Here is a 12,771-nt window from a genome sequence, read left to right as displayed (position 1 = left end):
GACTCAGCCCTAGACAGCCTGGCCCTGGAGGCAGGCTCTCCAGTGCCTCCTGCTACCTGCCCGTCTCATTCCCCCTTCCACCTCCTGCAGGGCTCACATTGCATCCACGCCTGTAGTCGTAGTCGTGCCAGCCATGGCCACTTAACTCTTTAAGGGACAGTCACAAGCAATCTCTCTGAACTGCAAAATCCTCTCAGCTTCCATTTATGCGGTGCTAATATGGGTGTGACCATACAGGATGGAGTGGGAATAATCAGAAAGTCCCCAAATATAAAACCACGTCTAAGAGTCTACAGATGTTCTAATACCCATTACTCATCCCAGAAATGCATTTTGGTGCAGCTGGAACCTGATGGGTTGGAGGGGGTGGATGATGGAAAGCTTTCATTTCAAAGGGAGATGCAGAGGGAAATCATATGGTGTCGTTTTCCATTTTGGAAGTCTGTTCATCTCTGAGTCAGCCGCAGCTGTATAGCTCTGCCCCATGTGTTCAGAATATGTGCTGGTGGACAGGCTGTGCAAGCCTCCCGTGGCGTGACTGCATCAGATGCTGTATGCTCTGGACATTGGAGGGCGGGCGCAGGAAGGTTCTGTGAGGTCTCAGTGTATCTCTGTTAGGTTTAGGTTTGGCTCCTCTTGCATCATGAAAACAGTTTGGGGAATCAGGATGATTAAGCTCTCGAGGGACCAGCCTTTTAACACACCAGGGTGCCCTTGGTCTCTGTTTGCACCTGGAAGTCAGCTGTCAAGTCCTTTGCCACCCATTAAGAAATGTATGGTTCATGTTACCTCTGGAATAACACACACTGAGGGCCACGCCACAATCTGCATAATAGTAAAAAAAAATCTGGCCTTTAGTGAGTGCTTATTCTATGCCAGATATTCACTAAGTGCTTTACATACATTATTTCATTTATTCCCATAATGGACTTTTGAGGTAGGTGCTATTATTAAACGTAGTTTTTATAAGGGAGGAACCCAAGGCGATTCATCCAAAGGTTATAGTAAACATTCCCCAAAGAAGATTGAGGTGAGACCGGAAGTCAGCTGATTTGGGCGTCCTGGTCTTATAGCTGCTGCTCTGAGTTGAGCACAATAAAATTACTTTTAAAGGCATTTTTACCTAAAAATAAGAAACATATGGGAGAGTCATCCACAACCTGGACCTGCCGCCATAGCACTCCCCTCCCCCACCTGGGTTCTGAGTGAATTCCTGTTCATGTTCAGGATGTGCATGCCCAGTGGACAGCATCTGATCTGCAGTTCTCTTTGTGGGTGGAGGTCTAAATCCCTCGGGGTGCCTTTTGTTCCACAGGTATAAATGATTTTACTAAGGGGAGCCTTGGAAATTACCCAGTGGGAGCACTGAATCTCAGCATGTTTTGACCAAAATTAGTGGGTCTTAGAGAAATCACTCTGATGTCAGCTCTTACTTATTTATTAAAACCCTGAGAAGGTAGGATGCTTCATTCACTTTTTTATCAATTCAATAATTATTTACTCTGTTCTTCATGTGTCAAATCCTGGGTATAGAAAAGTGAGCAAATTTTGGGGCACCTGGCTGGCTCAGTTGGCTATAGTATGCAACTCTTGATCTTGGGTTCGTGAGTTAGAGCCCCATGTTGGGTGTAGACTTTACCTAATAAAAAAAATATTTTAAAATATTTTTTAAGGGGCGCCTGGGTGGCGCAGTCGGTTAAGCGTCCGACTTCAGCCAGGTCACGATCTCACGGTCTGTGAGTTCGAGCCCCGTGTCAGGCTCTGGGCTGATGGCTCAGAGCCTGGAGCCTGTTTCCGATTCTGTGTCTCCCTCTCTCTCTGCCCCTCCCCCGTTCATGCTCTGTCTCTCTCTGTCCCAAAAATAAATAAACGTTGAAAAAAAAATTAAAAAAAATATTTTTTAAAAAGTGAGAAAATTTTATTATTACCTGTTGTATGGGAGAATTTTTTAATTGATGTGAGAGATTTCCAGGTTTGTTTGCATTTCAGAGCTTTTGCTTTGTTTACTTGATTTTTTATTAGGAAAGCACAGAAAATCTTTGGCCAGTCTTAACATTTTAAGTAAAGAAACTTTCCCATCTTGTTGTGGAGAATGTAGGAGAGCCTAAATGCCTTTTAAAACAGCTTCCCAATATTATATGAAAACATGTGATCTCTTTCAGTAGAGGTCCTAATTTGGCTTCTCCAAATTAATAATTTCAAACAAAGATAAGTAAATTCATTTTTTGAACTTTGGGATATGCAGCCTACTGTTAAGTATTCCAGTGATCTAAATCAGGGTCCTTAGGGTCTTAAGAAAGAGCAACGTGCTGGCATATGCCTATTTGTGACACAGCTGCAAGGAGGACACAGGCTGGTGCAGCCAGGAAGGCAGGAAGGTTTCAGGTCCCAGTCACCATACACAGGACAGGCAGAGGGCTGGGGCCTGCCTTGCTGCTGGCTGGCTGCAGACAGGATGGTAACAACTGCTCCATCTGCCTTCTTTGGCTCAGAACAGCACTGAGGTGTCCAAATATGGCAGCTACTCACTGGCACCTGCGGGAAGACCCAGTACTTTTGGGGTTTCCTTGGGTTATTCAGTTCCAGACTCTTTTTTTGTTTTGTTTTGGTTTGGCTTGAACGTTTTAAATTCTATTTTTATTACAACTAATAATGCTTTTTATTAATTTTAGGTTTTGTATTCACATTTTAGAAATATTTTATGTCTTATAGATTTTTTTACTGTGGTGAAGAACTCATAACATTAAATTTACCATCTGAATCATTTTGAAGTGTATTGTTCAGTAGTGCTAAGTATATTCACATAACCGTGCAACAGATCTCTAGAACGTTTTCATCTTGCAACACTGAAGCTCTAAATCCATTAAACACTCACCCCCCTCACCACAACCTTGGCTATCACTTTTCTACTTCTTGTTCCTATGAATTAGCAACTTTGATTTTGTTTAACGTTTTTCATTTTTGAGAGAGAGAGACAGAGCGTGAGTGGGGGAGGGGCAGAGAGGGAGGGAGACACAGAATCTGAAGCAGGCTCCAGGCTCTGAGCTGTCAGTGCAGAGCCCGATGGGAGGCTCAAACCCACGAACTGCCAGATAGTGACCTGAGCCAAAGTCGGATGCTTAACGGATAGAGCCATGTAGGCGCCTCTGAATTAGCAACTTTAGATACCTCATATAAATGGAATCATACAGTAATTGTCCTTTTGTGTCTTTTCACTTAGCATAACGTCTTCAAGGTTTCCTCACGTTGTACCAAAAGTGAGAATTTGGGGAAGTGTCACTGTTTGTAGTGGACATCATGGCTTCAAGTTTACTTTGTGGAGTTGGAACACTGGCTGTGCCAGCCCTTAGGGCCTGTGGTCCCAATGAAGTTGCCGCAGTGCACTCCATGGCATCTGGAGGTGGTGTTTCTACTGAAGACCAGCAGGTGACTGGGCTGGAGAGGGAGGTCATGATGGCTGCATGGAAGGGACTGGACCCATATAATATACTAGGCCCAATGGCAGCTTCAGGCACCAAGGAAGACCCTAATTTAGTCCCATCTATTACCAACAAGTGAGCGATGGACCACATCTGTGAAGGGGACAGTAGTGCAGTCATCTGGTTTTGGCTGCACAAAGGCAAGTCTCAGTCATGCCCTCACTGTGGAACCCATTACAAGCTGGTGCCCCACCAGTTGGCCCACTGACCTTCTGCTCTAACTTACTCAAAATGTTCTGTAAAGTTTCTTCTTTCCAGTAAAGACTAGCTATTGCATTAGTTCCTTCTCCCATTAAAAAAAAAATTAGAATTTCCTTCCTTTTAAAGGCTGAATAATATTGCATGCACACACCACATTTTCCTTATCAATCTGTGAAAGGACATTTGGGTTGCTTCCACCATCTCTTGGAAGCGGTGAGCAATGCTGTGATGAACATAGGTGTGCAAATATCTCCTTGAGATAGTGTTTTGAGTTCTTTTGGATTTATACCCAAGTGGGAATCACTGGATCATAAGGTAATTTTAGTTTTAATTTTGGGGAATAAAGTTTTTTGTTATTCAACAAAACAGTTTTCTTTTTCCAGAGTTGGTTTAAATTTCTAAGTTTGCACTACTATTTTAAAAATCTTCCATTTTGGATGTTCTTTCTTTTGGCCTTTATCTTATCATTTTGAACTTTATCTATTACTTAAAGAAACACCTGCTTCTGGATACAATTCCTCCGCTAGATCTCCAGTTTTCTTTGTTTCTACTTACTTCTGACATTATACTTGTTCACTTTTCTGTAATTTGCTACTGTACCAATTCTCCATCTTCATTTGTTTTGACTGCTTTCTTCTTAATAAATGTCTGCAACTCTTTATTCTGTAAAAACTGTATCTTAGGGTTGACCAGCAACTTGTGTCTGCTAAAATGGTGTTTACATGGCTCAATATTTTTCCCTCCAAAGTGAGGGAAACTCAAGCTGATGAATCAATTGGCAGTATGCTCAGTAAATTGTGTATTAGAAAATTCTGTTAGTTATTTGAGGCTAATAGTTTCTATCTTTGAGGTCTAGATAAGACTCCAAGTCACCCTGGGCTCTGACATTTACAGGGCTTGTTTTAATGTTACCTCCATCACATTTAGGGACCTGAAGATCCATGCAGAAGTTTAAAGTTTCTAGATCCCTCCCATCTTGCTCTTCTAGTGGCTTTTGGGAATGTCCAGGCAAAATGGAGTCTGAAGATACCTCCTTTGAGAGTGGAGTATTTCCTGGATGTTGTTAGGATGCAGTGACTTGTCAGATTTGAGATCTTATAACCAACAGCTTGCATGGTTTATCTCAATACTTAAGAGGCTTAAAGCTTCAGGTTGCCCAAGGATCCAGAAAGCTAGTATGAGGCCAGTATCCTTGAAGGTAACTAACTATCTTTCTTATAAGTGATTCTACTAATTGTTGTTATATATTGGAATCCACTCTCAAATTACACTTGTCAGTCTATGCCTTTCATTGTCCTTCTCAATTTTATGCTCGGTCTCATCTAGTATTTGATTTGATCTGGAAATGCCTGGCAGAATACAAGGAACATTATAGCTGCCACAGTGTGGGAACAGGGTTTGTCTTGTGGCCTTAAGCCCTGTTCAGAGATCACTAGGATGGGGTACTAGGTGAGGCATGCCTCTGAGCCTGCCTGATGACAGAGTTGCTTCCCTGAATACTGAGTGACACTTTTTTTTTTCCCCACGGGGACTGGAATCTTCTGTGATGCCCAGCCCACTGGACTGCACCCTGATCACCTTGTCAGCTCCTCCACCTGCCCGCACCTGTACCCCTAGGTCTATAGCCCTTATGTCTCAGAGCTCCCATGTCAAACCGATGGCTTTTCTTGTTAACACCTGCCCTACTAGAAATATTGTCACTGCATGGAGACCTGCTACCATCTGTTCAGCAAAGCTGGTTCTTAGCTGCTGACATTGGCCTGGCTAGATCCCAGCTCTCCAACATGCCAACACTCTTGCTATGGGGGACATATCTACTTACTGCTCTAGCCAAATTCCCACCTCTTCCTCTTTCCCACACAATGGGTGGTTAGGTTCTGTCCTGTCTCATCAATGACCTTACTTCCACAGCCTCTGGGCCAAATCTGGCCACTACTTCCTGTTTTTGTGTGGCCTTCAGGCTATGTCAATTCCTAATTGATTCTACAATTTGATGATTCTAACATCTTTTGATGTTTAAAAAAATGAAAGAAGAAAACCATTTTGTGATACATGAAAGTTATATTAAATTATAATTTCAGTGTCTATAAATCAAAGTTTTATTGGTACACAGCCATACTTATTTGTTTATGTTCCATCTATGGTGCTTTCTCTGTGAGCAGTTGTAGCAGAGACTGAATGGCCTTTAAGCCTCACATATTTACAGTACAGCTCTTTACAAAAAAACTGATCAAATCCTGGTCTCAACAATAATAATGTTTGTAAGAATTATGGTGGCTTCATTTTCCTCCACTTTTTGTTGCCACTGTGTCTCTATCCTCCTCAAGTCTTTTGTTATTCCAAATGGTTAGGAAGAAAACCTCCAAACCTGCCAGATTCTGTCATCTGTAACTTTATACTCCAATTTAACAGAATTTTTATTCCTGTGAAATATTTGCTTTCTCCCACATTATACTCTCTCCAGTCCCTCCCTTCATCCTTTCATCCTTCTCTCCCTTCTTTCTTGTTACATATTTCTGCATATTAATTTAGCACCCTTTTAAGCTTAAGATTTTAGCTAATATCCTATGAAAGTACTCTGTGAATGGTCTCTATGGTTGCTAGGCTTCAAGGATTTGTTTAAAAATCATACGGGGCACCTGGGGGGCTCAGTTGGTTAGGCATCCAACTCCTGATCTCAGCTCAGGTCTTGATCTCAGGGTTGTGAGTTCAAGCTCCACACTGAGCTCTTCACTGGGTGTGGAGTTTACTTAAAACATTAAAAAAACAAAAACAAAAACAAAAACAAAAAAAACCTCTTAGTTCCAAAGTCAGAAAAGTCATAAAAAGGCAACTTTCTGAATTCATTAGGAAAACTAAACACCCAGATGTGAAGATAAAACACTTGTCCATAAAATTACAATCACCAAATTATTTGCAGTTGCCCATGTTTTCCATGCCCTGGAAAAAATGAAGCAGTCAGAATTTTGAGGGCATCGTCTGTCTGTAGGAAGGAGAGAACTGTGGACACCACAACATGCACTCTTCTCACTTTTGTCTACTGACAATTTTAGCGGCACTTAACATCTTGTTCACGAAAAAATGGATTCCTGGAGAACATTTTGTACTTCACACAATATTTCCTGGTCACCGTAGGTCATCTAGAACACTTTCCCCCAAACAAATCAAATCAATGTGTGCAAAGCAAAAAGAGATGAAGGACAACTAGGGACTGAATTTTCAGTGATTAGTAATGTGGAGTGATGGCATGGCCTTCAAAAGCTGTAGGCTCCTAAAAAGCAAGCTGCAGAAGAACACAGGGAGACAGCCCTGTGCTCTCTTTCCTTCCTGGCTTTGCCTTTGTCCTGTGAGCTGCCATCAAAGCAACAGATCCCTTGCTGTGGTGAGAATGTTTGCCAGTCCACTACCCACAGGATGTCTTGCTTTGGATACCATTGGATTTTACTTGGGCATCCTGTAACAGATTGTTTTGTTATCCCTCACAGCTATTGGGTCTTACATAAACAATTTTCAGGGGTTTACTCTGAGTTTGCTTTGTATTTGGAATGACCAATCACCTTCCAGATGATGAAGATGATGTGTTGATACAGGTAATTTGGTTGCATATACTGCCAGGACCCCAAGAGCTTTAGTAATTTTTTTTTGCCTTTTCTGGCTTATGTTTATAGCTTCCTTTCTTGTAGTTTGTGTGGCTCAGCTGAGTTGGTGTTTTAGTGGGTTTCTTTCTGTGGTTATCTGAATACTAGGTTGCTTATTACAGCAGAAGTAAGATATGTCTAAATGTTTGCAAGGCACATTATTCTGGAAGTTTGGGGTAGGAGATGGACTTTTCTGTTTCTTTATCTAGATCAAGATTTTTCAGACTAAATGGTCTTTGGGTAGAAATAAGTCACAGAGAAGCTCAAGAATATTTTCTTGTGTATATTTCCACACACAATTGACACACTCTAGCTTATTATTTCTCCCAGCTGTTTTTGGGAATCCTTAGAGGTTGTCTCCCGTGCACTAGGGTACAACTCTCTGAGCTAGCTGATGGCTGCGACTTTCCAATTTTCTGCCCTGGCTTTCAGAGAAATTTCTCCTGTCACTGTCAGAGCTGTGTGAGCCCTGATATCTTGGGGTTTAGGAGTCTCTGGGTTCCTGCATGCAGGCTGCTGTAACAATCATAGCTCACATATGACATGTGTAATCTTTAAAGTTATAAATCTAATAAACAGTTAACAAATATACATATCCTATCATTCTATCTTCATAAATGTCTTCATAATGACAAAATAAAAATATATGTAAAGCCACAATTTTTATATAACTGGAAGCAAAATATCAAAGATGTATTTAATTATTATTCCACACATCTGGGTGTTGTGTAGATGTCTTAATAGATAATAAAATAAAATATACACAATTAATATGTACTCAGCACATAAAATTTATTTTTTCTTGTTTAACTTAGCAAAATCACTAATTGTATAGTTGTAATAAAGATTTTTACGTAGTTTGTGTTCAACTGACAGTAATGATCTAAATTATAAAATGGAAATATTTTTATAAAAATATAAATAAAAACAAGTGTGAATTCTTAAAAACTAACAGTACTTTCATGTTTTTGAAAAATTAGTTTTCTTTCAAAATATGAAAAATTTAAGTTAGGATATAAAATGCAAATTTCAGAAAAAATGAATACCCAATTTCAAATCAAAATTATTGAAATAAAGCTAAAATTTAAATTTAACTTAAAAATCTTATCTAACTTTCATTATATTCACATATTTTATAAACATGAAACAACTCAGTGTCCACGTAGTTGCCAATGTAAGGAATTAGCATTGTGCTTTATGTCTAGACCAACACGTATAGGTTTAAGAGTAATATAAATTGTTTAATACTGCAAAATATTTCTCAGTCACCATGTGGTTTCTCAGTAACTATGGTGGATACTGTGCTGATATGTGGATCCCGTAGGAACTGTGAATGGGCACAAGAAGAAAAGCAAGAGCAATGGACTGTCAGCAATATGGAGTGCCCCTGGGAATTGAGATTGCTATTCAAGAATAAGTTGTATTTATGCTAATGAAGGATTGAAAAGTGAACTTTTCAATAGATGTTCTTTATCATACCTAAGCATTCTCCTTATTAATTTCCCCCCTGCATGCAAAGGCAGTGCTGGACCCAGCTGTGGGTAGTAGTACAATCCAAAAATCTTCACAACATTTGGACACAGCCACCTTTTGTGTGGAGGGTGATGGGCAGAAGATGGAGAAAAGTGTGCCTACGCCTTGGTGGAGCCACATCATGAAGGGGTCATGCTCTCCAGAAAGGCACCAGATATCAGGGGAAAGGTGTGCCTTTGGGCATTGCGTTCTTTTATAGTTTATTGTTTGGTGTTTGTGATAGGCAGGATCCAGCGCAGGTGCCCCTCTTGTTCAGGTCTAGTTCCTAAGCTGCCAGGCTTATATTGTGACAAAGTGGGGCAGAATTTCTCTCCTTAACTTGCATTTCATTTGTTAAAACTCAAGTATAAAATAGAGTTGACCTGGGCCCTTGGTGTCATCAAGTGAAATAGCTCTTATTTCTATTTCTTTTATTTCATTCCTCTCTCCCTAAGAGTCAGGGAGCTGGGTGGAGGACAACCTGAGTAGGGTATATCATTTTGCTACACTCAAAGAAACCCTTACCCTTTGACTTGTACTCATTAAAATTGGGCCACATCTTTAGTTATTGATTCCCTCTTCCCTTATGAAGAAATCTTAGGAAACTTCTTTACCCCTCATGCAAATGTCCTCCTAGTGAGTTTCCCCATCCATCTTCCAAAAATACCCTAGACATTCACCCTACAACTGCCTGATATATCACATCATCACATTTATGTGATGTTACAGCATATGGAAATGAGAAAGCAGTATAAACCAACCTCTTTAATACATTAGTTAGAATTAGTAGCTTTGGGGAAAAGGTTGATAGTCTAGGTTATATTCTTTTTTTTTTTTTTCTAACGAAGGGAACTTTTTACTCAGTATTAGGATTTGATATGTGCTCTTTTATTTAATGTTCATGGTATCCCTGCAAGGCAGTTGTTATTTTCTCCATTTTTCTCAGATGAGGAAACAGAGTTTAATAGAAGTTGAGTAATTTGCTTAATTTGTAAGTGGTAACATCAATATTTGAATATTGGTCTGTTTTATTTGAAAGCCTTTGCTTTTTCTGATAAACCATCTCCTGGTTTTCACTGCCACAAGTAAAATTCCACTTAAAACATTAAATGGGAACCAAAATTCTTCCTCGTAAAGAATTTGGGGAATGAATGAGTGTATGTCACTTAAAAAGCCATCAGTAATTATTTTCTTTGACTTTTAAAGCTTCTAGCATCTGCAAGACATCTGTCAAATGCACTCCCTGGGGAGATTTCACGGCTTGGGAACTTTAATTTATGATTTATTAAAAGCCAAGTAGCTATAATACAGGGTTTTGATCCTTGGATAAATGCTGGTGAGAACATTAAGAGGATGGAGAGAGACGGGAGAACACTGTGATTGATTGATTAATTAAGAGAGCAAGAGCATGTGAGCAAGGAAGGCACAGAAAGAGGGAGAGAATGAATCTTAAGTAGGTTCTGTGCTCAGCACAGAGCCCAACACAGTGCTCATTCCTATGATTGTGAGACCATGACCTGAACCAAAATCAAGAGTCAGTTGCTCAACTGACCAAGCCACTGAGGTACCCTGATTATGCTATTCTTTTCATTTCATTTTATTTTATTTATTTTATTTTTAACCTTTATTTTTAGAGAGACAGAGTGTGAATGGGGGAGGGGCAGAGAGAGAGGGAGACACAGACTTTGAAGCAGGGTCCAGGCTCTGAGCTGTCAGTGCAGAGCCCAACATGAGGCGCAAACTCACAAACCCCGAGATCATGACCTGAGTCGAAGTAGGATGCTTAACTGAGCCACCCAGGTGCCCCATCTTTTAAAGCTTTAAATAAAGAAGTGAAGAACAGTGAAAGGTTTTATTGGATTGTGGATGACAGGAAGCTGGTGTGGATATAAAGCATGTTGGATGATATCATCTGAAAGCTAGAGTGATGAAAATCCAATAAACTAAAATAATATAAATAAATTGGCAAATTTCTGTACTTAGTTTCAAAAGATCACCACACTAGAAGTTTAGGAAATGTGAATGAAAGCAGTACAATTTAAAAAGAATTGGGAGAGGGACTGATGTTAACAAAATGGTGAGCAAGGAAGCTCCAAACTCTTATTCCCCCAGAGAAATATTGAAACAAACGAAAACTCTCTCAACCAACTTTGTCAGAGCCCTGGAATTTAGCCACTTTTACAGCCACCAGGCAAACCCCAATCAAGAAAAAGCCATATTCCAAATTTTTGACATTCTTACCTACTCCTACACACAGCCTTCCCCAGCATGGTGGCATTCTTGGTTTTGAAGCAGCAACAGCCCAGTTCCTGGTTCCTTCCCTTAAACTGGAGGGAACAGAGCAGACTTTATTAGCAAATTATTGTGTATGTCTTTTCTAAACTATTTGGGGGATACTCAAAAGACTAATGCAAGGTGCTCATCTCTGTTTTGCCTAACTCAGAACTCAGGGGAACAACTGTGGGCAGTGTTCCTAATAATGAAAAGGTGACTACAGATGCACAGGTTTACTCTAAGGGCAAGAGATTATGGGGGCAAGGAGGAGACATACAATACATAATTTAAGGCATGGAGGAGAGGCGAGGGTGAGACTCTAGAAATTAAGGCATTTAAAAAGAGCTGTGTATACAAGGAAAACTAGAAATTCAAATGCATGCCTAGGCAAGACACAGACTCAGAAAAGACACAAAAAGACTTTAAACTTTCATCTTGGGTTAATCTTTAAAAAATGTTTGTTTATTTATTTTGAGAAAGAGAGAGAGAGCGAGCGAGTAGGGGAGGGACAGAGAGAAAGGGAGAGAGAGAGACTCTCAAGCAGGGCTGTCAGCAAAGAACCTGATGGGGGGCTTGATCCCACAAACCATGAGATCATGGCTTTAGCTGAAATCAAGAGTCAGACGCTTAACTGACTGAGCCACCCAGGCACCCCACCTTGGGCCAATTCTTATGCTCAAAGCAGCCTAAGTGTTGAAGAGGTTCCCCATGACAGAACCAACTGTCAAAGACCGAGAGAGCTCTTGACATTCAGGAAAGTCTTTGTCACAACACTAGCTGAGCACAGCTAAAAGGACAGAGACTTCAATGATCACATGGGACAAGGACTGCTCTTTGCTACAATAGTTTGGAAAAGTCTCAAAACTAATGGGCTAATATAGTTTTTAACAATCACAAACAACTCTTGGAGGAGGACAATCTAATATCCAGAGATACTACATTGTTATATTCAAAGACTCAATTTTCAAGAAACAAATCACAAGGCATACAAAGAAAGAGGAAAACATGTCACATTCAAAGAAATGGACAGAAACTGTGAAGAAGCCAAAATTAGACTTACTGGACAAAGACTTTAAGACAACTGTCTTAAGTGTCTCAAAGACCTAAAGGAAAACATGAGCAAATGATTGAAAGAAATCAGGAAAATTATGTATGAACAAAATGAGAATATTAACAAAGGGAATTTATAAAAAGAGAATTATAAAAAGAACCAAACAGAAATACTGGAGGTAAAAAAATACTATAACTGGGATGCCTGGGTGGCTCAGTTGGTTGAACATCCAACTTTGGCTCAGGTCTTGATCTCACAGTTCGTGGGTTTAAGCCCCGCATTGAGCTTGCTGCTGTCAGCCTGTCAGCACGAGGCCTGCTTCAGACACTCTGTCCTCCTCTCTCTGCCCCTCCCTCGCTCAAGCTCTCTCTCTCAAAAAATAAATAAAACATCAAAAAAAATTTAAAAAAATTCACTAGAGGAGTTCAACAGGAGATTTTAGCAGGCAGAAGAATCAGTGAACTTGAAGATAAGACACTGAAATTATTGAGTATGAGGAAGAGAAAAAAAATAAAGTGAATAGAATCTAAGGTACCATCAAGCTGACTGATGTTGGCATTATGGGAGTCTCAAAAAAGAGAGTGAGAAAAAGACAGAGATTATTTGAAGAGATCAT

The 12,771-nt window shown here is 40.1% G+C and overlaps 1 pseudogene; it reads left to right on the top strand.

Moving 5' to 3' along the window:
* The first annotated feature begins 3,279 nt into the window (after positions 1-3,279).
* On the top strand, positions 3,280-3,788 carry LOC112859611 (cytochrome c oxidase subunit 5B, mitochondrial-like; annotated as a pseudogene).
* Positions 3,789-12,771: the final 8,983 nt, after the last annotated feature.

Source organism: Puma concolor, chromosome F2, assembly GCF_028749965.1.
Source record: "Puma concolor isolate L17-30 chromosome F2, mPumCon1.1.hap2, whole genome shotgun sequence".
In the NCBI taxonomy this organism is placed as follows: Eukaryota; Metazoa; Chordata; class Mammalia; order Carnivora; family Felidae; genus Puma; species Puma concolor.
Note: the sequence above shows the minus strand (reverse complement) of the source record. Positions and strands in the feature narration are given on the sequence as shown.